The 26,170-nt window shown below is 39.6% G+C and overlaps 25 non-coding genes across 25 annotated transcripts; all 25 read left to right on the top strand.

Annotated features, from left to right (window-relative positions):
- The first annotated feature begins 445 nt into the window (after window positions 1-445).
- trnan-guu lies at window positions 446-519 on the top strand. Its single transcript has one exon. It is a non-coding gene; the product is annotated as a tRNA-Asn (tRNA).
- Window positions 520-1,390: 871 nt separating this feature from the next.
- trnan-guu lies at window positions 1,391-1,464 on the top strand. The gene has a single exon. It is a non-coding gene; the product is annotated as a tRNA-Asn (tRNA).
- Window positions 1,465-2,336: 872 nt separating this feature from the next.
- trnan-guu lies at window positions 2,337-2,410 on the top strand. Its single transcript has one exon. It is a non-coding gene; the product is annotated as a tRNA-Asn (tRNA).
- Window positions 2,411-3,281: 871 nt separating this feature from the next.
- Window positions 3,282-3,355, top strand: trnan-guu. The gene has a single exon. It is a non-coding gene; the product is annotated as a tRNA-Asn (tRNA).
- An 872-nt stretch (window positions 3,356-4,227) lies between these two features.
- Window positions 4,228-4,301, top strand: trnan-guu. Its single transcript has one exon. It is a non-coding gene; the product is annotated as a tRNA-Asn (tRNA).
- A 932-nt stretch (window positions 4,302-5,233) lies between these two features.
- trnan-guu lies at window positions 5,234-5,307 on the top strand. Its single transcript has one exon. It is a non-coding gene; the product is annotated as a tRNA-Asn (tRNA).
- An 872-nt stretch (window positions 5,308-6,179) lies between these two features.
- Window positions 6,180-6,253, top strand: trnan-guu. Its single transcript has one exon. It is a non-coding gene; the product is annotated as a tRNA-Asn (tRNA).
- An 872-nt stretch (window positions 6,254-7,125) lies between these two features.
- trnan-guu lies at window positions 7,126-7,199 on the top strand. The gene has a single exon. It is a non-coding gene; the product is annotated as a tRNA-Asn (tRNA).
- An 871-nt stretch (window positions 7,200-8,070) lies between these two features.
- Window positions 8,071-8,144, top strand: trnan-guu. Its single transcript has one exon. It is a non-coding gene; the product is annotated as a tRNA-Asn (tRNA).
- An 872-nt stretch (window positions 8,145-9,016) lies between these two features.
- Window positions 9,017-9,090, top strand: trnan-guu. The gene has a single exon. It is a non-coding gene; the product is annotated as a tRNA-Asn (tRNA).
- An 872-nt stretch (window positions 9,091-9,962) lies between these two features.
- On the top strand, window positions 9,963-10,036 carry trnan-guu. The gene has a single exon. It is a non-coding gene; the product is annotated as a tRNA-Asn (tRNA).
- Window positions 10,037-10,908: 872 nt separating this feature from the next.
- trnan-guu lies at window positions 10,909-10,982 on the top strand. Its single transcript has one exon. It is a non-coding gene; the product is annotated as a tRNA-Asn (tRNA).
- Window positions 10,983-11,854: 872 nt separating this feature from the next.
- On the top strand, window positions 11,855-11,928 carry trnan-guu. The gene has a single exon. It is a non-coding gene; the product is annotated as a tRNA-Asn (tRNA).
- Window positions 11,929-12,800: 872 nt separating this feature from the next.
- trnan-guu lies at window positions 12,801-12,874 on the top strand. Its single transcript has one exon. It is a non-coding gene; the product is annotated as a tRNA-Asn (tRNA).
- An 872-nt stretch (window positions 12,875-13,746) lies between these two features.
- trnan-guu lies at window positions 13,747-13,820 on the top strand. The gene has a single exon. It is a non-coding gene; the product is annotated as a tRNA-Asn (tRNA).
- Window positions 13,821-14,692: 872 nt separating this feature from the next.
- Window positions 14,693-14,766, top strand: trnan-guu. Its single transcript has one exon. It is a non-coding gene; the product is annotated as a tRNA-Asn (tRNA).
- An 872-nt stretch (window positions 14,767-15,638) lies between these two features.
- On the top strand, window positions 15,639-15,712 carry trnan-guu. The gene has a single exon. It is a non-coding gene; the product is annotated as a tRNA-Asn (tRNA).
- Window positions 15,713-16,583: 871 nt separating this feature from the next.
- On the top strand, window positions 16,584-16,657 carry trnan-guu. The gene has a single exon. It is a non-coding gene; the product is annotated as a tRNA-Asn (tRNA).
- An 873-nt stretch (window positions 16,658-17,530) lies between these two features.
- trnan-guu lies at window positions 17,531-17,604 on the top strand. Its single transcript has one exon. It is a non-coding gene; the product is annotated as a tRNA-Asn (tRNA).
- Window positions 17,605-18,474: 870 nt separating this feature from the next.
- On the top strand, window positions 18,475-18,548 carry trnan-guu. Its single transcript has one exon. It is a non-coding gene; the product is annotated as a tRNA-Asn (tRNA).
- An 871-nt stretch (window positions 18,549-19,419) lies between these two features.
- Window positions 19,420-19,493, top strand: trnan-guu. Its single transcript has one exon. It is a non-coding gene; the product is annotated as a tRNA-Asn (tRNA).
- Window positions 19,494-20,365: 872 nt separating this feature from the next.
- On the top strand, window positions 20,366-20,439 carry trnan-guu. The gene has a single exon. It is a non-coding gene; the product is annotated as a tRNA-Asn (tRNA).
- A 1,792-nt stretch (window positions 20,440-22,231) lies between these two features.
- On the top strand, window positions 22,232-22,305 carry trnan-guu. Its single transcript has one exon. It is a non-coding gene; the product is annotated as a tRNA-Asn (tRNA).
- An 872-nt stretch (window positions 22,306-23,177) lies between these two features.
- trnan-guu lies at window positions 23,178-23,251 on the top strand. The gene has a single exon. It is a non-coding gene; the product is annotated as a tRNA-Asn (tRNA).
- A 2,464-nt stretch (window positions 23,252-25,715) lies between these two features.
- trnan-guu lies at window positions 25,716-25,788 on the top strand. Its single transcript has one exon. It is a non-coding gene; the product is annotated as a tRNA-Asn (tRNA).
- The last annotated feature ends 382 nt before the right edge of the window (window positions 25,789-26,170 follow it).

The following is a 26,170-nucleotide window of genomic DNA, read 5'->3' as shown; positions in this document are numbered from 1 at the left end:
TGTTTGTCCAGTGTGTTTGTGTGTATATGTACGCCTATACGCCATGAAAGTGACTTGCCACTTCATCATTCTTCCAGAGTCAGTCCCCTTATTATTTTGAATAGGCTTGGCGATTATATATTACATTTGTGAAAATGCAGTTGTTTACAATATATATTTATCAGAATATATTTGAGATTGTGGCTGAATTTACTCCTGCCAGATGCCTTTCAATATAATGTTGCGCTGACGAACATTGCGCTACATTTTTGCCCTTTTAAGGCCATTCAAAAAGCTAACAAATATTAGAAAACTACAGGTCTACTTCCTTGAAAATGTTGCTGCACCTTCGATGCACGTTAACACAACCATTGGAACAAAGTGTTGTTGTTTCGTAAACTCCATGTACATTTGGATGAGAGCACAAATGGCCAACGATCAAGCGTCAGGGTCAAATACACCACAAGTCTCTGTGGCGCAATTGGTTAGCGCGTTAGACTGTTAATCTAAAGGTTGGTAGTTCGAGCCCACCCAGGAACGACAGTTCTCAGTTTGTTGTACTCCATGATGTGGATATGACAAGTCTCTGTGGTGCAAATGGTTGTTGAGTTAGACTATTAATTTAAAAGTTGGTGATTTGAGCCCACCCAGGGATGCTGTCCTTCTGTTTCTAGTGATATGGAAGACCTTCCTGGCCTTTCAGTCAGCTTGCTTTTGACCTGCTGTGTTTCCTATTGTCACATGCGATTGGTGTGTTGTTGAACATGAAAGATGACAAGTTGCTATACATACTAGTAAAATGGCTGTCAATGGTCTCTGATCTTCTGTTACTCAATAGCTTGATCATTCTGTGTTCTCCAAGGAACATATAATTTATTCTTATTAATCTGGATAGTATGACAACGTAAATGATGTCAATCTGGCATGAATAACCTTAGTATTTATATTTATCTCGCGAGAAGGACAATGTTTGTCCAGTGTGTTTGTGTGTATTTGTACGCCTATACGCCATGAAAGTGACTTGCCACTTCATCATTCTTCCAGAGTCAGTCCCCTTATTATTTTGAATAGGCTTGGCATTATATATTACATTTGTGAAAATGCAGTTGTTTAAAATATATATTTATCAGAATATATTTGAGATTGTGGCTGAATTTACTCCTGCCAGATGCCTTTCAATATAATGTTGCGCTGACGAACATTGCGCTACATTTTTGCCCTTTTAAGGCCATTCAAAAAGCTAACAAATATTAGAAAACTACAGGTCTACTTCCTTGAAAATGTTGCTGCACCTTCGATGCACGTTAACACAACCATTGGAACAAAGTGTTGTTGTTTCGTAAACTCCATGTACATTTGGATGAGAGCACAAATGGCCAGCGATCAAGCGTCAGGGTCAAATACACCACAAGTCTCTGTGGTGCAATTGGTTAGAGAATTAGACTGTTGATCTAAAGGATGGTGGTTCGAGCCCACCCAGGGACGACAGTTCTCAGTTTGTTGTGCTCCATGATGTGGATATGACAAGTCTCTGTGGTGCAATTGGTTGGTGAGTTTGACTCTTAATTTAAAAGTTGGTGATTTGAGCCCACCCAGGGATGCTGTCCTTCTGTTTCTAGTGATATGGAAGACCTTCCTGGCCTTACAGTAAGCTTGCTTTTGACCTGCTGTGTTTCCTGTTGTCACATGTGATTGGTGTGTTGTCGAACATGAAAGATGACAAGTTGCTATACCTACTGGTAAAATGGCTGTCAATGGTCTCTGATCTTCTGTTACTCAATAGCTTGATCATTCTGTGTTCTCCAAGGAACATATAATTTATTCTTATTAATCTGGATAGTATGACAACGTAAATGATGTCAATCTGGCATGAATAACCTTAGCATTTATATTTATCTCGCGAGAAGGACAATGTTTGTCCAGTGTGTTTGTGTGTATATGTACGCCTATACGCCATGAAAGTGACTAGCCACTTCATCATTCTTCCAGAGTCAGTCCCCTTATTATTTTGAATGGGCTTGGCGATTATATATTACATTTGTGAAAATGCAGTTGTTTAAAATATATATTTATCAGAATATATTTGAGATTGTGGCTGAATTTACTCCTGCCAGATGCCTTTCAATATAATGTTGCGCTGACGAACATTGCGCTACATTTTTGCCCTTTTAAGGCCATTCAAAAAGCTAACAAATATTAGAAAACTACAGGTCTACTTCCTTGAAAATGTTGCTGCACCTTCGATGCACGTTAACACAACCATTGGAACAAAGTGTTGTTGTTTCGTAAACTCCATGTACAGTTGGATGAGAGCACAAATGGCCAGCGATCAAGCGTCAGGGTCAAATACACCACAAGTCTCTGTGGCGCAATTGGTTAGCGCGTTAGACTGTTAATCTAAAGGTTGGTGGTTCGAGCCCACCCAGGGACGACAGTTCTCAGTTTGTTGTGCTCCATGATGTGGATATGACAAGTCTCTGTGGTGCAATTGGTTGGTGAGTTTGACTCTTAATTTAAAAGTTGGTGATTTGAGCCCACCCAGGATGCTGTCTTCTGTTTCTAGTGATATGGAAGACCTTCCTGGCCTTACAGTAAGCTTGCTTTTGACCTGCTGTGTTTCCTGTTGTCACATGTGATTGGTGTGTTGTTGAACATGAAAGATGACAAGTTGCTATACCTACTGGTAAAATGGCTGTCAATGGTCTCTGATCTTCTGTTACTCAATAGCTTGATCATTCTGTGTTCTCCAAGGAACATATAATTTATTCTTATTAATCTGGATAGTATGACAACGTAAATGATGTCAATCTGGCATGAATAACCTTAGCATTTATATTTATCTCGCGAGAAGGACAATGTTTGTCCAGTGTGTTTGTGTGTATATGTACGCCTATACGCCATGAAAGTGACTTGCCACTTCATCATTCTTCCAGAGTCAGTCCCCTTATTATTTTGAATAGGCTTGGCGATTATATATTACATTTGTGAAAATGCAGTTGTTTAAAATATATATTTATCAGAATATATTTGAGATTTGTGGCTGAATTTACTCCTGCCAGATGCCTTTCAATATAATGTTGCGCTGACGAACATTGCGCTACATTTTTGCCCTTTTAAGGCCATTCAAAAAGCTAACAAATATTAGAAAACTACAGGTCTACTTCCTTGAAAATGTTGCTGCACCTTCGATGCACGTTAACACAACCATTGGAACAAAGTGTTGTTGTTTCGTAAACTCCATGTACATTTGGATGAGAGCACAAATGGACAGCGATCAAGCTTCAGGGTCAAATACACCACAAGTCTCTGTGGCGCAATTGGTTAGCGCGTTAGACTGTTAATCTAAAGGTTGGTGGTTCGAGCCCACCCAGGGACGACAGTTCTCAGTTTGTTGTGCTCCATGATGTGGATATGACAAGTCTCTGTGGTGCAATTGGTTGGTGAGTTTGACTCTTAATTTAAAAGTTGGTGATTTGAGCCCACCCAGGGATGCTGTCCTTCTGTTTCTAGTGATATGGAAGACCTTCCTGGCCTTACAGTAAGCTTGCTTTTGACCTGCTGTGTTTCCTGTTGTCACATGTGATTGGTGTGTTGTTGAACATGAAAGATGACAAGTTGCTATACCTACTGGTAAAATGGCTGTCAATGGTCTCTGATCTTCTGTTACTCAATAGCTTGATCATTCTGTGTTCTCCAAGGAACATATAATTTATTCTTATTAATCTGGATAGTATGACAACGTAAATGATGTCAATCTGGCATGAATAACCTTAGCATTTATATTTATCTCGCGAGAAGGACAATGTTTGTCCAGTGTGTTTGTGTGTATATGTACGCCTATACGCCATGAAAGTGACTTGCCACTTCATCATTCTTCCAGAGTCAGTCCCCTTATTATTTTGAATGGGCTTGGCGATTATATATTACATTTGTGAAAATGCAGTTGTTTAAAATATATATTTATCAGAATATATTTGAGATTGTGGCTGAATTTACTCCTGCCAGATGCCTTTCAATATAATGTTGCGCTGACGAACATTGCGCTACATTTTTGCCCTTTTAAGGCCATTCAAAAAGCTAACAAATATTAGAAAACTACAGGTCTACTTCCTTGAAAATGTTGCTGCACCTTCGATGCACGTTAACACAACCATTGGAACAAAGTGTTGTTGTTTCGTAAACTCCATGTACAGTTGGATGAGAGCACAAATGGCCAGCGATCAAGCGTCAGGGTCAAATACACCACAAGTCTCTGTGGCGCAATTGGTTAGCGCGTTAGACTGTTAATCTAAAGGTTGGTGGTTCGAGCCCACCCAGGGACAACAGTTCTCAGTTTGTTGTGCTCCATGATGTGGATATGACAAGTCTCTGTGGTGCAATTGGTTGTTGATTTTGACTCTTAATTTAAAAGTTGGTGATTTGAGCCCACCCAGGAATGCTGTCTCTCTGTTTCTAGTGATATGGAAGACCTTCCTGGCCTTACAGTAAGCTTGCTTTTGACCTGCTGTGTTTCCTGTTGTCACATGTGATTGGTGTGTTGTTGAACATGAAAGATGACAAGTTGCTATACCTACTGGTAAAAAAAAAGTCACTCTGGATAAGAGCGTCTGCTAAATGACTTAAATGTAAATGTAAATGTAAAATGGCTGTCAATGGTCTCTGATCTTCTGTTACTCAATAGCTTGATCATTCTGTGTTCTCCAAGGAACATATAATTTATTCTTATTAATCTGGATAGTATGACAACGTAAATGATGTCAATCTGGCATGAATAACCTTAGCATTTATATTTATCTCGCGAGAAGGACAATGTTTGTCCAGTGTGTTTGTGCGTATATGTACGCCTATACGCCATGAAAGTGACTAGCCACTTCATCATTCTTCCAGAGTCAGTCCCCTTATTATTTTGAATGGCTTGGCGATTATATATTACATTTGTGAAAATGCAGTTGTTTAAAATATATATTTATCAGAATATATTTGAGATTGTGGCTGAATTTACTCCTGCCAGATGCCTTTCAATATAATGTTGCGCTGACGAACATTGCGCTACATTTTTGCCCTTTTAAGGCCATTCAAAAAGCTAACAAATATTAGAAAACTACAGGTCTACTTCCTTGAAAATGTTGCTGCACATTCGATGCACGTTAACACAACCATTGGAACAAAGTGTTGTTGTTTCGTAAACTCCATGTACAGTTGGATGAGAGCACAAATGGCCAGCGATCAAGCGTCAGGGTCAAATACACCACAAGTCTCTGTGGCGCAATTGGTTAGCGCGTTAGACTGTTAATCTAAAGGTTGGTGGTTCGAGCCCACCCAGGGACGACAGTTCTCAGTTTGTTGTGCTCCATGATGTGGATATGACAAGTCTCTGTGGTGCAATTGGTTGGTGAGTTTGACTCTTAATTTAAAAGTTGGTGATTTGAGCCCACCCAGGAATGCTGTCTCTCTGTTTCTAGTGATATGGAAGACCTTCCTGGCCTTACAGTAAGCTTGCTTTTGACCTGCTGTGTTTCCTGTTGTCACATGTGATTGGTGTGTTGTTGAACATGAAAGATGACAAGTTGCTATACCTACTGGTAAAATGGCTGTCAATGGTCTCTGATCTTCTGTTACTCAATAGCTTGATCATTCTGTGTTCTCCAAGGAACATATAATTTATTCTTATTAATCTGGATAGTATGACAACGTAAATGATGTCAATCTGGCATGAATAACCTTAGCATTTATATTTATCTCGCGAGAAGGACAATGTTTGTCCAGTGTGTTTGTGTGTATATGTACGCCTATACGCCATGAAAGTGACTTGCCACTTCATCATTCTTCCAGAGTCAGTCCCCTTATTATTTTGAATAGGCTTGGCGATTATATATTACATTTGTGAAAATGCAGTTGTTTAAAATATATATTTATCAGAATATATTTGAGATTGTGGCTGAATTTACTCCTGCCAGATGCCTTTCAATATAATGTTGCGCTGACGAACATTGCGCTACATTTTTGCCCTTTTAAGGCCATTCAAAAAGCTAACAAATATTAGAAAACTACAGGTCTACTTCCTTGAAAATGTTGCTGCACCTTCGATGCACGTTAACACAACCATTGGAACAAAGTGTTGTTGTTTCGTAAACTCCATGTACATTTGGATGAGAGCACAAATGGCCAGCGATCAAGCGTCAGGGTCAAATACACCACAAGTCTCTGTGGCGCAATTGGTTAGCGCGTTAGACTGTTAATCTAAAGGTTGGTGGTTCGAGCCCACCCAGGGACGACAGTTCTCAGTTTGTTGTGCTCCATGATGTGGATATGACAAGTCTCTGTGGTGCAATTGGTTGGTGAGTTTGACTCTTAATTTAAAAGTTGGTGATTTGAGCCCACCCAGGGATGCTGTCTCTTCTGTTTCTAGTGATATGGAAGACCTTCCTGGCCTTACAGTAAGCTTGCTTTTGACCTGCTGTGTTTCCTGTTGTCACATGTGATTGGTGTGTTGTTGAACATGAAAGATGACAAGTTGCTATACCTACTGGTAAAATGGCTGTCAATGGTCTCTGATCTTCTGTTACTCAATAGCTTGATCATTCTGTGTTCTCCAAGGAACATATAATTTATTCTTATTAATCTGGATAGTATGACAACGTAAATGATGTCAATCTGGCATGAATAACCTTAGCATTTATATTTATCTCGCGAGAAGGACAATGTTTGTCCAGTGTGTTTGTGTGTATATGTACGCCTATACGCCATGAAAGTGACTTGCCACTTCATCATTCTTCCAGAGTCAGTCCCCTTATTATTTTGAATAGGCTTGGCGATTATATATTACATTTGTGAAAATGCAGTTGTTTAAAATATATATTTATCAGAATATATTTGAGATTGTGGCTGAATTTACTCCTGCCAGATGCCTTTCAATATAATGTTGCGCTGACGAACATTGCGCTACATTTTTGCCCTTTTAAGGCCATTCAAAAAGCTAACAAATATTAGAAAACTACAGGTCTACTTCCTTGAAAATGTTGCTGCACCTTCGATGCACGTTAACACAACCATTGGAACAAAGTGTTGTTGTTTCGTAAACTCCATGTACATTTGGATGAGAGCACAAATGGCCAGCGATCAAGCTTCAGGGTCAAATCACCACAAGTCTCTGTGGCGCAATTGGTTAGCGCGTTAGACTGTTAATCTAAAGGTTGGTGGTTCGAGCCCACCCAGGGACGACAGTTCTCAGTTTGTTGTGCTCCATGATGTGGATATGACAAGTCTCTGTGGTCCAATTGGTTGGTGAGTTTGACTCTTAATTTAAAAGTTGGTGATTTGAGCCCACCCAGGGATGCTGTCTTCTGTTTCTAGTGATATGGAAGACCTTCCTGGCCTTACAGTAAGCTTGCTTTTGACCTGCTGTGTTTCCTGTTGTCACATGTGATTGGTGTGTTGTTGAACATGAAAGATGACAAGTTGCTATACCTACTGGTAAAATGGCTGTCAATGGTCTCTGATCTTCTGTTACTCAATAGCTTGATCATTCTGTGTTCTCCAAGGAACATATAATTTATTCTTATTAATCTGGATAGTATGACAACGTAAATGATGTCAATCTGGCATGAATAACCTTAGCATTTATATTTATCTCGCGAGAAGGACAATGTTTGTCCAGTGTGTTTGTGTGTATATGTACGCCTATACGCCATGAAAGTGACTTGCCACTTCATCATTCTTCCAGAGTCAGTCCCCTTATTATTTTGAATAGGCTTGGCGATTATATATTACATTTGTGAAAATGCAGTTGTTTAAAATATATATTTATCAGAATATATTTGAGATTGTGGCTGAATTTACTCCTGCCAGATGCCTTTCAATATAATGTTGCGCTGACGAACATTGCGCTACATTTTTGCCCTTTTAAGGCCATTCAAAAAGCTAACAAATATTAGAAAACTACAGGTCTACTTCCTTGAAAATGTTGCTGCACCTTCGATGCACGTTAACACAACCATTGGAACAAAGTGTTGTTGTTTCGTAAACTCCATGTACATTTGGATGAGAGCACAAATGGACAGCGATCAAGCTTCAGGGTCAAATACACCACAAGTCTCTGTGGCGCAATTGGTTAGCGCGTTAGACTGTTAATCTAAAGGTTGGTGGTTCGAGCCCACCCAGGGACGACAGTTCTCAGTTTGTTGTGCTCCATGATGTGGATATGACAAGTCTCTGTGGTCCAATTGGTTGGTGAGTTTGACTCTTAATTTAAAAGTTGGTGATTTGAGCCCACCCAGGGATGCTGTCCTTCTGTTTCTAGTGATATGGAAGACCTTCCTGGCCTTACAGTAAGCTTGCTTTTGACCTGCTGTGTTTCCTGTTGTCACATGTGATTGGTGTGTTGTTGAACATGAAAGATGACAAGTTGCTATACCTACTGGTAAAATGGCTGTCAATGGTCTCTGATCTTCTGTTACTCAATAGCTTGATCATTCTGTGTTCTCCAAGGAACATATAATTTATTCTTATTAATCTGGATAGTATGACAACGTAAATGATGTCAATCTGGCATGAATAACCTTAGTATTTATATTTATCTCGCGAGAAGGACAATGTTTGTCCAGTGTGTTTGTGTGTATATGTACGCCTATACGCCATGAAAGTGACTTGCCACTTCATCATTCTTCCAGAGTCAGTCCCCTTATTATTTTGAATAGGCTTGGCGATTATATATTACATTTGTGAAAATGCAGTTGTTTAAAATATATATTTATCAGAATATATTTGAGATTGTGGCTGAATTTACTCCTGCCAGATGCCTTTCAATATAATGTTGCGCTGACGAACATTGCGCTACATTTTTGCCCTTTTAAGGCCATTCAAAAAGCTAACAAATATTAGAAAACTACAGGTCTACTTCCTTGAAAATGTTGCTGCACCTTCGATGCACGTTAACACAACCATTGGAACAAAGTGTTGTTGTTTCGTAAACTCCATGTACATTTGGATGAGAGCACAAATGGCCAGCGATCAAGCGTCAGGGTCAAATACACCACAAGTCTCTGTGGCGCAATTGGTTAGCGCGTTAGACTGTTAATCTAAAGGTTGGTGGTTCGAGCCCACCCAGGGACGACAGTTCTCAGTTTGTTGTGCTCCATGATGTGGATATGACAAGTCTCTGTGGTCCAATTGGTTGGTGAGTTTGACTCTTAATTTAAAAGTTGGTGATTTGAGCCCACCCAGGGATGCTGTCCTTCTGTTTCTAGTGATATGGAAGACCTTCCTGGCCTTACAGTAAGCTTGCTTTTGACCTGCTGTGTTTCCTGTTGTCACATGTGATTGGTGTGTTGTTGAACATGAAAGATGACAAGTTGCTATACCTACTGGTAAAATGGCTGTCAATGGTCTCTGATCTTCTGTTACTCAATAGCTTGATCATTCTGTGTTCTCCAAGGAACATATAATTTATTCTTATTAATCTGGATAGTATGACAACGTAAATGATGTCAATCTGGCATGAATAACCTTAGCATTTATATTTATCTCGCGAGAAGGACATTGTTTGTCCAGTGTGTTTGTGTGTATATGTACGCCTATACGCCATGAAAGTGACTAGCCACTTCATCATTCTTCCAGAGTCAGTCCCCTTATTATTTTGAATGGCCTTGGCGATTATATATTACATTTGTGAAAATGCAGTTGTTTAAAATATATATTTCCCAGAATATATTTGAGATTGTGGCTGAATTTACTCCTGCCAGATGCCTTTCAATATAATGTTGCGCTGACGAACATTGCGCTACATTTTTGCCCTTTTAAGGCCATTCAAAAAGCTAACAAATATTAGAAAACTACAGGTCTACTTCCTTGAAAATGTTGCTGCACCTTCGATGCACGTTAACACAACCATTGGAACAAAGTGTTGTTGTTTCGTAAACTCCATGTACAGTTGGATGAGAGCACAAATGGCCAGCGATCAAGCGTCAGGGTCAAATACACCACAAGTCTCTGTGGCGCAATTGGTTAGCGCGTTAGACTGTTAATCTAAAGGTTGGTGGTTCGAGCCCACCCAGGAACGACAGTTTTCAGTTTGTTGTGCTCCATGATGTGGATATGACAAGTCTCTGTGGTGCAATTGGTTGGTGAGTTTGACTCTTAATTTAAAAGTTGGTGATTTGAGCCCACCCAGGAATGCTGTCTCTCTGTTTCTAGTGATATGGAAGACCTTCCTGGCCTTACAGTAAGCTTGCTTTTGACCTGCTGTGTTTCCTGTTGTCACATGTGATTGGGGTGTTGTTGAACATGAAAGATGACAAGTTGCTATACCTACTGGTAAAATGGCTGTCAATGGTCTCTGATCTTCTGTTACTCAATAGCTTGATCATTCTGTGTTCTCCAAGGAACATATAATTTATTCTTATTAATCTGGATAGTATGACAACGTAAATGATGTCAATCTGGCATGAATAACCTTAGCATTTATATTTATCTCGCGAGAAGGACAATGTTTGTCCAGTGTGTTTGTGTGTATATGTACGCCTATACGCCATGAAAGTGACTTGCCACTTCATCATTCTTCCAGAGTCAGTCCCCTTATTATTTTGAATAGGCTTGGCGATTATATATTACATTTGTGAAAATGCAGTTGTTTAAAATATATATTTATCAGAATATATTTGAGATTGTGGCTGAATTTACTCCTGCCAGATGCCTTTCAATATAATGTTGCGCTGACGAACATTGCGCTACATTTTTGCCCTTTTAAGGCCATTCAAAAAGCTAACAAATATTAGAAAACTACAGGTCTACTTCCTTGAAAATGTTGCTGCACCTTCGATGCACGTTAACACAACCATTGGAACAAAGTGTTGTTGTTTCGTAAACTCCATGTACATTTGGATGAGAGCACAAATGGACAGCGATCAAGCTTCAGGGTCAAATACACCACAAGTCTCTGTGGCGCAATTGGTTAGCGCGTTAGACTGTTAATCTAAAGGTTGGTGGTTCGAGCCCACCCAGGGACGACAGTTCTCAGTTTGTTGTGCTCCATGATGTGGATATGACAAGTCTCTGTGGTCCAATTGGTTGGTGAGTTTGACTCTTAATTTAAAAGTTGGTGATTTGAGCCCACCCAGGGATGCTGTCCTTCTGTTTCTAGTGATATGGAAGACCTTCCTGGCCTTACAGTAAGCTTGCTTTTGACCTGCTGTGTTTCCTGTTGTCACATGTGATTGGTGTGTTGTTGAACATGAAAGATGACAAGTTGCTATACCTACTGGTAAAATGGCTGTCAATGGTCTCTGATCTTCTGTTACTCAATAGCTTGATCATTCTGTGTTCTCCAAGGAACATATAATTTATTCTTATTAATCTGGATAGTATGACAACGTAAATGATGTCAATCTGGCATGAATAACCTTAGCATTTATATTTATCTCGCGAGAAGGACAATGTTTGTCCAGTGTGTTTGTGTGTATATGTACGCCTATACGCCATGAAAGTGACTAGCCACTTCATCATTCTTCCAGAGTCAGTCCCCTTATTATTTTGAATAGGCTTGGCGATTATATATTACATTTGTGAAAATGCAGTTGTTTAAAATATATATTTATCAGAATATATTTGAGATTGTGGCTGAATTTACTCCTGCCAGATGCCTTTCAATATAATGTTGCGCTGACGAACATTGCGCTACATTTTTGCCCTTTTAAGGCCATTCAAAAAGCTAACAAATATTAGAAAACTACAGGTCTACTTCCTTGAAAATGTTGCTGCACCTTCGATGCACGTTAACACAACCATTGGAACAAAGTGTTGTTGTTTCGTAAACTCCATGTACAGTTGGATGAGAGCACAAATGGCCAGCGATCAAGCGTCAGGGTCAAATACACCACAAGTCTCTGTGGCGCAATTGGTTAGCGCGTTAGACTGTTAATCTAAAGGTTGGTGGTTCGAGCCCACCCAGGGACGACAGTTCTCAGTTTGTTGTGCTCCATGATGTGGATATGACAAGTCTCTGTGGTGCAATTGGTTGGTGAGTTTGACTCTTAATTTAAAAGTTGGTGATTTGAGCCCACCCAGGAATGCTGTCTCTCTGTTTCTAGTGATATGGAAGACCTTCCTGGCCTTACAGTAAGCTTGCTTTTGACCTGCTGTGTTTCCTGTTGTCACATGTGATTGGTGTGTTGTTGAACATGAAAGATGACAAGTTGCTATACCTACTGGTAAAATGGCTGTCAATGGTCTCTGATCTTCTGTTACTCAATAGCTTGATCATTCTGTGTTCTCCAAGGAACATATAATTTATTCTTATTAATCTGGATAGTATGACAACGTAAATGATGTCAATCTGGCATGAATAACCTTAGCATTTATATTTATCTCGCGAGAAGGACAATGTTTGTCCAGTGTGTTTGTGTGTATATGTACGCCTATACGCCATGAAAGTGACTAGCCACTTCATCATTCTTCCAGAGTCAGTCCCCTTATTATTTTGAATAGGCTTGGCGATTATATATTACATTTGTGAAAATGCAGTTGTTTAAAATATATATTTATCAGAATATATTTGAGATTGTGGCTGAATTTACTCCTGCCAGATGCCTTTCAATATAATGTTGCGCTGACGAACATTGCGCTACATTTTTGCCCTTTTAAGGCCATTCAAAAAGCTAACAAATATTAGAAAACTACAGGTCTACTTCCTTGAAAATGTTGCTGCACCTTCGATGCACGTTAACACAACCATTGGAACAAAGTGTTGTTGTTTCGTAAACTCCATGTACAGTTGGATGAGAGCACAAATGGCCAGCGATCAAGCGTCAGGGTCAAATACACCACAAGTCTCTGTGGCGCAATTGGTTAGCGCGTTAGACTGTTAATCTAAAGGTTGGTGGTTCGAGCCCACCCAGGGACGACAGTTCTCAGTTTGTTGTGCTCCATGATGTGGATATGACAAGTCTCTGTGGTGCAATTGGTTGGTGAGTTTGACTCTTAATTTAAAAGTTGGTGATTTGAGCCCACCCAGGAATGCTGTCTCTCTGTTTCTAGTGATATGGAAGACCTTCCTGGCCTTACAGTAAGCTTGCTTTTGACCTGCTGTGTTTCCTGTTGTCACATGTGATTGGGGTGTTGTTGAACATGAAAGATGACAAGTTGCTATACCTACTGGTAAAATGGCTGTCAATGGTCTCTGATCTTCTGTTACTCAATAGCTTGATCATTCTGTGTTCTCCAAGGAACATATAATTTATTCTTATTAATCTGGATAGTATGACAACGTAAATGATGTCAATCTGGCATGAATAACCTTAGCATTTATATTTATCTCGCGAGAAGGACAATGTTTGTCCAGTGTGTTTGTGTGTATATGTACGCCTATACGCCATGAAAGTGACTAGCCACTTCATCATTCTTCCAGAGTCAGTCCCCTTATTATTTTGAATAGGCTTGGCGATTATATATTACATTTGTGAAAATGCAGTTGTTTAAAATATATATTTATCAGAATATATTTGAGATTGTGGCTGAATTTACTCCTGCCAGATGCCTTTCAATATAATGTTGCGCTGACGAACATTGCGCTACATTTTTGCCCTTTTAAGGCCATTCAAAAAGCTAACAAATATTAGAAAACTACAGGTCTACTTCCTTGAAAATGTTGCTGCACCTTCGATGCACGTTAACACAACCATTGGAACAAAGTGTTGTTGTTTCGTAAACTCCATGTACAGTTGGATGAGAGCACAAATGGACAGCGATCAAGCTTCAGGGTCAAATACACCACAAGTCTCTGTGGCGCAATTGGTTAGCGCGTTAGACTGTTAATCTAAAGGTTGGTGGTTCGAGCCCACCCAGGGACGACAGTTCTCAGTTTGTTGTGCTCCATGATGTGGATATGACAAGTCTCTGTGGTCCAATTGGTTGGTGAGTTTGACTCTTAATTTAAAAGTTGGTGATTTGAGCCCACCCAGGGATGCTGTCCTTCTGTTTCTAGTGATATGGAAGACCTTCCTGGCCTTACAGTAAGCTTGCTTTTGACCTGCTGTGTTTCCTGTTGTCACATGTGATTGGTGTGTTGTTGAACATGAAAGATGACAAGTTGCTATACCTACTGGTAAAATGGCTGTCAATGGTCTCTGATCTTCTGTTACTCAATAGCTTGATCATTCTGTGTTCTCCAAGGAACATATAATTTATTCTTATTAATCTGGATAGTATGACAACGTAAATGATGTCAATCTGGCATGAATAACCTTAGCATTTATATTTATCTCGCGAGAAGGACAATGTTTGTCCAGTGTGTTTGTGTGTATATGTACGCCTATACGCCATGAAAGTGACTAGCCACTTCATCATTCTTCCAGAGTCAGTCCCCTTATTATTTTGAATAGGCTTGGCGATTATATATTACATTTGTGAAAATGCAGTTGTTTAAAATATATATTTATCAGAATATATTTGAGATTGTGGCTGAATTTACTCCTGCCAGATGCCTTTCAATATAATGTTGCGCTGACGAACATTGCGCTACATTTTTGCCCTTTTAAGGCCATTCAAAAAGCTAACAAATATTAGAAAACTACAGGTCTACTTCCTTGAAAATGTTGCTGCACCTTCGATGCACGTTAACACAACCATTGGAACAAAGTGTTGTTGTTTCGTAAACTCCATGTACAGTTGGATGAGAGCACAAATGGCCAGCGATCAAGCTTCAGGGTCAAATACACCACAAGTCTCTGTGGCGCAATTGGTTAGCGCGTTAGACTGTTAATCTAAAGGTTGGTGGTTCGAGCCCACCCAGGGACGACAGTTCTCAGTTTGTTGTGCTCCATGATGTGGATATGACAAGTCTCTGTGGTGCAATTGGTTGGTGAGTTAGACTCTTAATTTAAAAGTTGGTGATTTGAGCCCACCCAGGAATGCTGTCCTTCTCTTTCTAGTGATATGGAAGACCTTCCTGGCCTTACAGTAAGCTTGCTTTTGACCTGCTGTGTTTCCTGTTGTCACATGTGATTGGTGTGTTGTTGAACATGAAAGATGACAAGTTGCTATACCTACTGGTAAAATGGCTGTCAATGGTCTCTGATCTTCTGTTACTCAATAGCTTGATCATTCTGTGTTCTCCAAGGAACATATAATTTATTCTTATTAATCTGGATAGTATGACAACGTAAATGATGTCAATCTGGCATGAATAACCTTAGCATTTATATTTATCTCGCGAGAAGGACAATGTTTGTCCAGTGTGTTTGTGTGTGTATGTACGCCTATACGCCATGAAAGTGACTAGCCACTTCATCATTCTTCCAGAGTCAGTCCCCTTATTATTTTGAATGGGCTTGGCGATTATATATTACATTTGTGAAAATGCAGTTGTTTAAAATATATATTTATCAGAATATATTTGAGATTGTGGCTGAATTTACTCCTGCCAGATGCCTTTCAATATAATGTTGCGCTGACGAACATTGCGCTACATTTTTGCCCTTTTAAGGCCATTCAAAAAGCTAACAAATATTAGAAAACTACAGGTCTACTTCCTTGAAAATGTTGCTGCACCTTCGATGCACGTTAACACAACCATTGGAACAAAGTGTTGTTGTTTCGTAAACTCCATGTACAGTTGGATGAGAGCACAAATGGCCAGCGATCAAGCGTCAGGGTCAAATACACCACAAGTCTCTGTGGCGCAATTGGTTAGCGCGTTAGACTGTTAATCTAAAGGTTGGTGGTTCGAGCCCACCCAGGGACGACAGTTCTCAGTTTGTTGTGCTCCATGATGTGGATATGACAAGTCTCTGTGGTGCAATTGGTTGGTGAGTTTGACTCTTAATTTAAAAGTTGGTGATTTGAGCCCACCCAGGAATGCTGTCTCTCTGTTTCTAGTGATATGGAAGACCTTCCTGGCCTTACAGTAAGCTTGCTTTTGACCTGCTGTGTTTCCTGTTGTCACATGTGATTGGTGTGTTGTTGAACATGAAAGATGACAAGTTGCTATACCTACTGGTAAAATGGCTGTCAATGGTCTCTGATCTTCTGTTACTCAATAGCTTGATCATTCTGTGTTCTCCAAGGAACATATAATTTATTCTTATTAATCTGGATAGTATGACAACGTAAATGATGTCAATCTGGCATGAATAACCTTAGCATTTATATTATCTCGCGAGAAGGACAATGTTTTTCCAGTGTGTTTGTGTGTATATGTACGCCTATATGCCATGAAAGTGACTAGCCACTTCATCATTCTTCCAGAGTCAGTCCCCTTATTATTTTGAATGGGCTTGGCGATTATATATTACATTTGTGAAAATGCAGTTGTTTAAAATATATATTTATCAGAATATATTTGAGATTGTGGCTGAATTTACTCCTGCCAGATGCCTTTCAATATAATGTTGCGCTGACGAACATTGCGCTACATTTTTGCCCTTTTAAGGCCATTCAAAAAGCTAACAAATATTAGAAAACTACAGGTCTACTTCCTTGAAAATGTTGCTGCACCTTCGATGCACGTTAACACAACCATTGGAACAAAGTGTTGTTGTTTCGTAAACTCCATGTACAGTTGGATGAGAGCACAAATGGCCAGCGATCAAGCGTCAGGGTCAAATACACCACAAGTCTCTGTGGCGCAATTGGTTAGCGCGTTAGACTGTTAATCTAAAGGTTGGTGGTTCGAGCCCACCCAGGGACGTGACAGTTCTCAGTTTGTTGTGCTCCATGATGTGGATATGACAAGTCTCTGTGGTGCAATTGGTTGGTGAGTTTGACTCTTAATTTAAAAGTTGGTGATTTGAGCCCACCCAGGGATGCTGTCTTTCTGTTTCTAGTGATATGGAAGACCTTCCTGGCCTTACAGTAAGCTTGCTTTTGACCTGCTGTGTTTCCTGTTGTCACATGTGATTGGTGTGTTGTTGAACATGAAAGATGACAAGTTGCTATACCTACTGGTAAAATGGCTGTCAATGGTCTCTGATCTTCTGTTACTCAATAGCTTGATCATTCTGTGTTCTCCAAGGAACATATAATTTATTCTTATTAATCTGGATAGTATGACAACGTAAATGATGTCAATCTGGCATGAATAACCTTAGCATTTATATTTATCTCGCGAGAAGGACAATGTTTGTCCAGTGTGTTTGTGTGTGTATGTACGCCTATACGCCATGAAAGTGACTAGCCACTTCATCATTCTTCCAGAGTCAGTCCCCTTATTATTTTGAATGGCCTTGGCGATTATATATTACATTTGTGAAAATGCAGTTGTTTAAAATATATATTTATCAGAATATATTTGAGATTGTGGCTGAATTTACTCCTGCCAGATGCCTTTCAATATAATGTTGCGCTGACGAACATTGCGCTACATTTTTGCCCTTTAAGGCCATTCAAAAAGCTAACAAATATTAGAAAACTACAGGTCTACTTCCTTGAAAATGTTGCTGCACCTTCGATGCACGTTAACACAACCATTGGAACAAAGTGTTGTTGTTTCGTAAACTCCATGTACAGTTGGATGAGAGCACAAATGGCCAGCGATCAAGCGTCAGGGTCAAATACACCACAAGTCTCTGTGGCGCAATTGGTTAGCGCGTTAGACTGTTAATCTAAAGGTTGGTGGTTCGAGCCCACCCAGGGACGACAGTTCTCAGTTTGTTGTGCTCCATGATGTGGATATGACAAGTCTCTGTGGTGCAATTGGTTGGTGAGTTTGACTCTTAATTTAAAAGTTGGTGATTTGAGCCCACCCAGGAATGCTGTCTTCTGTTTCTAGTGATATGGAAGACCTTCCTGGCCTTACAGTAAGCTTGCTTTTGACCTGCTGTGTTTCCTGTTGTCACATGTGATTGGTGTGTTGTTGAACATGAAAGATGACAAGTTGCTATACCTACTGGTAAAATGGCTGTCAATGGTCTCTGATCTTCTGTTACTCAATAGCTTGATCATTCTGTGTTCTCCAAGGAACATATAATTTATTCTTATTAATCTGGATAGTATGACAACGTAAATGATGTCAATCTGGCATGAATAACCTTAGCATTTATATTTATCTTGCGAGAAGGACAATGTTTGTCCAGTGTGTTTGTGTGTGTATGTACGCCTATATGCCATGAAAGTGACTAGCCACTTCATCATTCTTCCAGAGTCAGTCCCCTATTATTTTGAATGGGCTTGGCGATTATATATTACATTTGTGAAAATGCAGTTGTTTAAAATATATATTTATCAGAATATATTTGAGATTGTGGCTGAATTTACTCCTGCCAGATGCCTTTCAATATAATGTTGCGCTGACGAACATTGCGCTACATTTTTGCCCTTTTAAGGCCATTCAAAAAGCTAACAAATATTAGAAAACTACAGGTCTACTTCCTTGAAAATGTTGCTGCACCTTCGATGCACGTTAACACAACCATTGGAACAAAGTGTTGTTGTTTCGTAAACTCCATGTACAGTTGGATGAGAGCACAAATGGCCAGCGATCAAGCGTCAGGGTCAAATACACCACAAGTCTCTGTGGCGCAATTGGTTAGCGCGTTAGACTGTTAATCTAAAGGTTGGTGGTTCGAGCCCACCCAGGGACGACAGTTCTCAGTTTGTTGTGCTCCATGATGTGGATATGACAAGTCTCTGTGGTGCAATTGGTTGGTGAGTTGACTCTTAATTTAAAAGTTGGTGATTTGAGCCCACCCAGTGATGCTGTCTCTCTGTTTCTAGTGATATGGAATACCTTCCTGGCCTTACAGTAAGCTTGCTTTTGACCTGCTGTGTTTCCTGTTGTCACATGTGATTGGTGTGTTGTTGAACATGAAAGATGACAAGTTGCTATACCTACTGGTAAAATGGCTGTCAATGGTCTCTGATCTTCTGTTACTCAATAGCTTGATCATTCTGTGTTCTCCAAGGAACATATAATTTATTCTTATTAATCTGGATAGTATGACAACGTAAATGATGTCAATCTGGCATGAATAACCTTAGCATTTATATTTATCTCGCGAGAAGGACAATGTTTGTCCAGTGTGTTTGTGTGTATATGTACGCCTATACGCCATGAAAGTGACTAGCCACTTCATCATTCTTCCAGAGTCAGTCCCCTTATTATTTTGAATGGGCTTGGCGATTATATATTACATTTGTGAAAATGCAGTTGTTTAAAATATATATTTATCAGAATATATTTGAGATTGTGGCTGAATTTACTCCTGCCAGATGCCTTTCAATATAATGTTGCGCTGACGAACATTGCGCTACATTTTTGCCCTTTTAAGGCCATTCAAAAAGCTAACAAATATTAGAAAACTACAGGTCTACTTCCTTGAAAATGTTGCTGCACCTTCGATGCACGTTAACACAACCATTGGAACAAAGTGTTGTTGTTTCGTAAACTCCATGTACAGTTGGATGAGAGCACAAATGGCCAGCGATCAAGCGTCAGGGTCAAATACACCACAAGTCTCTGTGGCGCAATTGGTTAGCGCGTTAGACTGTTAATCTAAAGGTTGGTGGTTCGAGCCCACCCAGGGACGACAGTTCTCAGTTTGTTGTGCTCCATGATGTGGATATGACAAGTCTCTGTGGTGCAATTGGTTGGTGAGTTTGACTCTTAATTTAAAAGTTGGTGATTTGAGCCCACCCAGGAATGCTGTCTCTCTGTTTCTAGTGATATGGAAGACCTTCCTGGCCTTACAGTAAGCTTGCTTTTGACCTGCTGTGTTTCCTGTTGTCACATGTGATTGGGTTGTTGTTGAACATGAAAGATGACAAGTTGCTATACCTACTGGTAAAATGGCTGTCAATGGTCTCTGATCTTCTGTTACTCAATAGCTTGATCATTCTGTGTTCTCCAAGGAACATATAATTTATTCTTATTAATCTGGATAGTATGACAACGTAAATGATGTCAATCTGGCATGAATAACCTTAGCATTTATATTTATCTTGCGAGAAGGACAATGTTTGTCCAGTGTGTTTGTGTGTGTATGTACGCCTATACGCCATGAAAGTGACTAGCCACTTCATCATTCTTCCAGAGTCAGTCCCCTTATTATTTTGAATGGGCTTGGCGATTATATATTACATTTGTGAAAATGCAGTTGTTTAAAATATATATTTATCAGAATATATTTGAGATTGTGGCTGAATTTACTCCTGCCAGATGCCTTTCAATATAATGTTGCGCTGACGAACATTGCGCTACATTTTTGCCCTTTTAAGGCCATTCAAAAAGCTAACAAATATTAGAAAACTACAGGTCTACTTCCTTGAAAATGTTGCTGCACCTTCGATGCACGTTAACACAACCATTGGAACAAAGTGTTGTTGTTTCGTAAACTCCATGTACAGTTGGATGAGAGCACAAATGGCCAGCGATCAAGCGTCAGGGTCAAATACACCACAAGTCTCTGTGGCGCAATTGGTTAGCGCGTTAGACTGTTAATCTAAAGGTTGGTGGTTCGAGCCCACCCAGGGACGACAGTTCTCAGTTTGTTGTGCTCCATGATGTGGATATGACAAGTCTCTGTGGTGCAATTGGTTGGTGAGTTTGACTCTTAATTTAAAAGTTGGTGATTTGAGCCCACCCAGGAATGCTGTCTCTCTGTTTCTAGTGATATGGAAGACCTTCCTGGCCTTACAGTAAGCTTGCTTTTGACCTGCTGTGTTTCCTGTTGTCACATGTGATTGGTGTGTTGTTGAACATGAAAGATGACAAGTTGCTATACCTACTGGTAAAATGGCTGTCAATGGTCTCTGATCTTCTGTTACTCAATAGCTTGATCATTCTGTGTTCTCCAAGGAACATATAATTTATTCTTATTAATCTGGATAGTATGACAACGTAAATGATGTCAATCTGGCATGAATAACCTTAGCATTTATATTTATCTTGCGAGAAGGACAATGTTTGTCCAGTGTGTTTGTGTGTATATGTACGCCTATACGCCATGAAAGTGACTAGCCACTTCATCATTCTTCCAGAGTCAGTCCCCTTATTATTTTGAATGGGCTTGGCGATTATATATTACATTTGTGAAAATGCAGTTGTTTAAAATATATATTTATCAGAATATATTTGAGATTGTGGCTGAATTTACTCCTGCCAGATGCCTTTCAATATAATGTTGCGCTGACGAACATTGCGCTACACATTTTTCCCTTTTAAGGCCATTCAAAAAGCTAACAAATATTAGAAAACTACAGGTCTACTTCCTTGAAAATGTTGCTGCACCTTCGATGCACGTTAACACAACCATTGGAACAAAGTGTTGTTGTTTCGTAAACTCCATGTACAGTTGGATGAGAGCACAAATGGCCAGCGATCAAGCGTCAGGGTCAAATACACCACAAGTCTCTGTGGCGCAATTGGTTAGCGCGTTAGACTGTTAATCTAAAGGTTGGTGGTTCTCAGTTTGTTGTGCTCCATGATGTGGATATGACAAGTCTCTGTGGTGCAATTGGTTGGTGAGTTAGACTCTTAATTTAAAAGTTGGTGATTTGAGCCCACCCAGTGATGCTGTCTCTCTGTTTCTAGTGATATGGAATACCTTCCTGGCCTTACAGTAAGCTTGCTTTTGACCTGCTGTGTTTCCTGTTGTCACATGTGATTTGTGTTGTTGAACATGAAAGATGACAAGTTGCTATACCTACTGGTAAAATGGCTGTCAATGGTCTCTGATCTTCTGTTACTCAATAGCTTGATCATTCTGTGTTCTCCAAGGAACATATAATTTATTCTTATTAATCTGGATAGTATGACAACGTAAATGATGTCAATCTGGCATGAATAACCTTAGCATTTATATTTATCTGCGAGAAGGACAATGTTTGTCCAGTGTGTTTGTGTGTATATGTACGCCTATACGCCATGAAAGTGACTAGCCACTTCATCATTCTTCCAGAGTCAGTCCCCTTATTATTTTGAATGGGCTTGGCGATTATATATTACATTTGTGAAAATGCAGTTGTTTAAAATATATATTTATCAGAATATATTTGAGATTGTGGCTGAATTTACTCCTGCCAGATGCCTTTCAATATAATGTTGCGCTGACGAACATTGCGCTACATTTTTGCCCTTTTAAGGCCATTCAAAAAGCTAACAAATATTAGAAAACTACAGGTCTACTTCCTTGAAAATGTTGCTGCACCTTCGATGCACGTTAACACAACCATTGGAACAAAGTGTTGTTGTTTCGTAAACTCCATGTACAGTTGGATGAGAGCACAAATGGCCAGCGATCAAGCGTCAGGGTCAAATACACCACAAGTCTCTGTGGCGCAATTGGTTAGCGCGTTAGACTGTTAATCTAAAGGTTGGTGGTTCGAGCCCACCCAGGGACGACAGTTCTCAGTTTGTTGTGCTCCATGATGTGGATATGACAAGTCTCTGTGGTGCAATTGGTTGGTGAGTTTGACTCTTAATTTAAAAGTTGGTGATTTGAGCCCACCCAGGAATGCTGTCTCTCTGTTTCTAGTGATATGGAAGACCTTCCTGGCCTTACAGTAAGCTTGCTTTTGACCTGCTGTGTTTCCTGTTGTCACATGTGATTGGTGTGTTGTTGAACATGAAAGATGACAAGTTGCTATACCTACTGGTAAAATGGCTGTCAATGGTCTCTGATCTTCTGTTACTCAATAGCTTGATCATTCTGTGTTCTCCAAGGAACATATAATTTATTCTTATTAATCTGGATAGTATGACAACGTAAATGATGTCAATCTGGCATGAATAACCTTAGCATTTATATTTATCTCGCGAGAAGGACAATGTTTGTCCAGTGTGTTTGTGTGTGTATGTACGCCTATACGCCATGAAAGTGACTAGCCACTTCATCATTCTTCCAGAGTCAGTCCCCTTATTATTTTGAATGGGCTTGGCGATTATATATTACATTTGTGAAAATGCAGTTGTTTAAAATATATATTTATCAGAATATATTTGAGATTGTGGCTGAATTTACTCCTGCCAGATGCCTTTCAATATAATGTTGCGCTGACGAACATTGCGCTACATTTTTGCCCTTTTAAGGCCATTCAAAAAGCTAACAAATATTAGAAAACTACAGGTCTACTTCCTTGAAAATGTTGCTGCACCTTCGATGCACGTTAACACAACCATTGGAACAAAGTGTTGTTGTTTTGTAAACTCCATGTACAGTTGGATGAGAGCACAAATGGCCAGCGATCAAGCGTCAGGGTCAAATACACCACAAGTCTCTGTGGCGCAATTGGTTAGCGCGTTAGACTGTTAATCTAAAGGTTGGTGGTTCGAGCCCACCCAGGGACGACAGTTCTCAGTTTGTTGTGCTCCATGATGTGGATATGACAAGTCTCTGTGGTGCAATTGGTTGTTGAGTTTAGACTCTTAATTTTGTTGGTGATTTGAGCCCACCCAGTGATGCTGTCTTTCTGTTTCTAGTGATATGGAAGACCTTCCTGGCCTTACAGTAAGCTTGCTTTTGACCTGCTGTGTTTCCTGTTGTCACATGTGATTGGGTTGTTGTTGAACATGAAAGATGACAAGTTGCTATACCTACTGGTAAAATGGCTGTCAATGGTCTCTGATCTTCTGTTACTCAATAGCTTGATCATTCTGTGTTCTCCAAGGAACATATAATTTATTCTTTTAATCTGGATAGTATGACAACGTAAATGATGTCAATCTGGCATGAATAACCTTAGCATTTATATTTATCTCGCGAGAAGGACAATGTTTGTCCAGTGTGTTTGTGTGTATATGTACGCCTATACGCCATGAAAGTGACTAGCCACTTCATCATTCTTCCAGAGTCAGTCCCCTTATTATTTTGAATGGGCTTGGCGATTATATATTACATTTGTGAAAATGCAGTTGTTTAAAATATATATTTATCAGAATATATTTGAGATTGTGGCTGAATTTACTCCTGCCAGATGCCTTTCAATATAATGTTGCGCTGATGAACATTGCGCTACATTTTTGCCCTTTTAAGGCCATTCAAAAAGCTAACAAATATTAGAAAACTACAGGTCTACTTCCTTGAAAATGTTGCTGCACCTTCGATGCACGTTAACACAACCATTGGAACAAAGTGTTGTTGTTTTGTAAACTCCATGTACAGTTGGATGAGAGCACAAATGGCCAGCGATCAAGCGTCAGGGTCAAATACACCACAAGTCTCTCAGGGTTAAGACTGTTAATCTAAACGAGTCAGTTCTCAGTTTGTTGTGCTCCAATGTGGATATGACAAGTCTCTGTGGTGCAATTGGTTTGAGTTAGATCTTAATTTAAAAGTTGGTGATTTGAGCCCACCCAGGATGCTGTCTGTTTCTAGTGATATGGAAGACCTTCCTGGCCTTACAGTAAGCTTGCTTTTGACCTGCTGTGTTTCCTGTTGTCACATGTGATTGGTGTGTTGTTGAACATGAAAGATGACAAGTTGCTATACCTACTGGTAAAATGGCTGTCAATGGTCTCTGATCTTCTGTTACTCAATAGCTTGATCATTCTGTGTTCTCCAAGGAACATATCATTTATTCTTATTAATCTGGATAGTATGACAATGTAAATGATGTCAATCTGGCATGAATAACCTTAGCATTTATATTTATCTCGCGAGAAGGACAATGTTGGTCCAGTGTGTTTGTGTGTATATGTACGCCTATACGCCATGAAAGTGACTAGCCACTTCATCATTCTTCCAGAGTCAGTCCCCTTATTATTTTGAATGGGCTTGGCGATTATATATTACATTTGTGAAAATGCAGTTGTTTAAAATATATATTTAGCAGAATATATTTGAGATTGTGGCTGAATTTACTCCTGCCAGATGCCTTTCAATATAATGTTGCGCTGACGAACATTGCGCTACATTTTTGCCCTTTTAAGGCCATTCAAAAAGCTAACAAATATTAGAAAACTACAGGTCTACTTCCTTGAAAATGTTGCTGCTTCGATGCACGTTAACACAACATTGGAACAAAGTGTTGTTGTTTCGTAAACTCCATGCACAGTTTGAGAGCACAAACCACTGGAACAAAGTCTCTGTTGTTTCGTTAGACTGTTACTCCATGTACAGTGGAGTTTCCTGTTGTCATGATGTGATTGGTGTGATTGGTTGTTGAACATGAAAGATGACAAGGTGCTATACCTACTGGTAAAATGGCTGTCAATGGTCTCTGATCTTCTGTTACTCAATAGCTTGATCATTATGTGTTCTCCAAGGAACATATAATTTATTCTTATTAATCTGGCTAGTATGAAAACGTAAATGATGTCAATCTGGCATGAATACCTTAGCATTTATATTTATCTCCCGAGAAGGACAATTTTGCTCCAGTGTGTTTGTGTGTATATGTGCGCCTATATGCCATGAAAGTGACTAGCCACTTCATCATTCTTCCAGAGTCAGTCCCCTTATTATTTTGAATGGGCTTTGCGATTATATATTACATTTGTGAAAATGCAGTTGTATAAAATATATATTTATCAGAATATATTTGAGATTGTGGCTGAATTTACTCCTGCCAGATGCCTTTCAATATAATGTTGCGCTGTGAACATTGCGCTACATTTTGCCCTTTTAAGGCCATTCAAAAAGCTAACAAATATTAGAAAACTACAGGTCTACTTCCTTGAAAATGTTGCTGCACCTTCAATGCACGTGAACACAACTATTGGAACAAAGTGTTGTTGTTTCGTAAACTCCATGTACAGTTGGATGAGAGCACAAATGGCCAGCGATCAAGCGTCATGGTCAAATACACCACAAGTCTCTGTGGCGCAATTGGTAGCGCGTTAGACTGTTAATCTAAAGGTTGGTGGTTCGAGCCCACCCAGGGACGTCAGTTTTAGTTTGTTGTGCTCCATGATGTGGATATGACAAGTCTCTGTGGTGCAATTGGTTGGTGAGTTAGACTCTTAATTTAAAAGTTGGTGATTTGAGCCCACCAGGGATGCTGTCTATCTGTTTCTAGTCATATGGAAGACCTTCCTGGCCTTACAGTAAGCTTGCTTTTGACCTGCTGTGTTTCCTGTTGTCACATGTGATTGGTGTGTTGTTGAACATGAAAGATGACAAGTTGCTATACCTACTGGTAAAATGGCTGTCAATGGTCTCTGATATTCTGTTCCTCAATAGCTTGATCATTCTGTGTTCTCCAAGGAACATATAATTTATTCTTATTAATCTGGATAGTATGACAACGTAAATGATGTCAATCTGGC

The sequence above is a fragment of the Oncorhynchus gorbuscha genome, linkage group LG25, assembly GCF_021184085.1.
Source record: "Oncorhynchus gorbuscha isolate QuinsamMale2020 ecotype Even-year linkage group LG25, OgorEven_v1.0, whole genome shotgun sequence".
Classification (NCBI taxonomy): Eukaryota; Metazoa; Chordata; class Actinopteri; order Salmoniformes; family Salmonidae; genus Oncorhynchus; species Oncorhynchus gorbuscha.
This window is presented reverse-complemented; position numbering and strand designations above follow the sequence as displayed.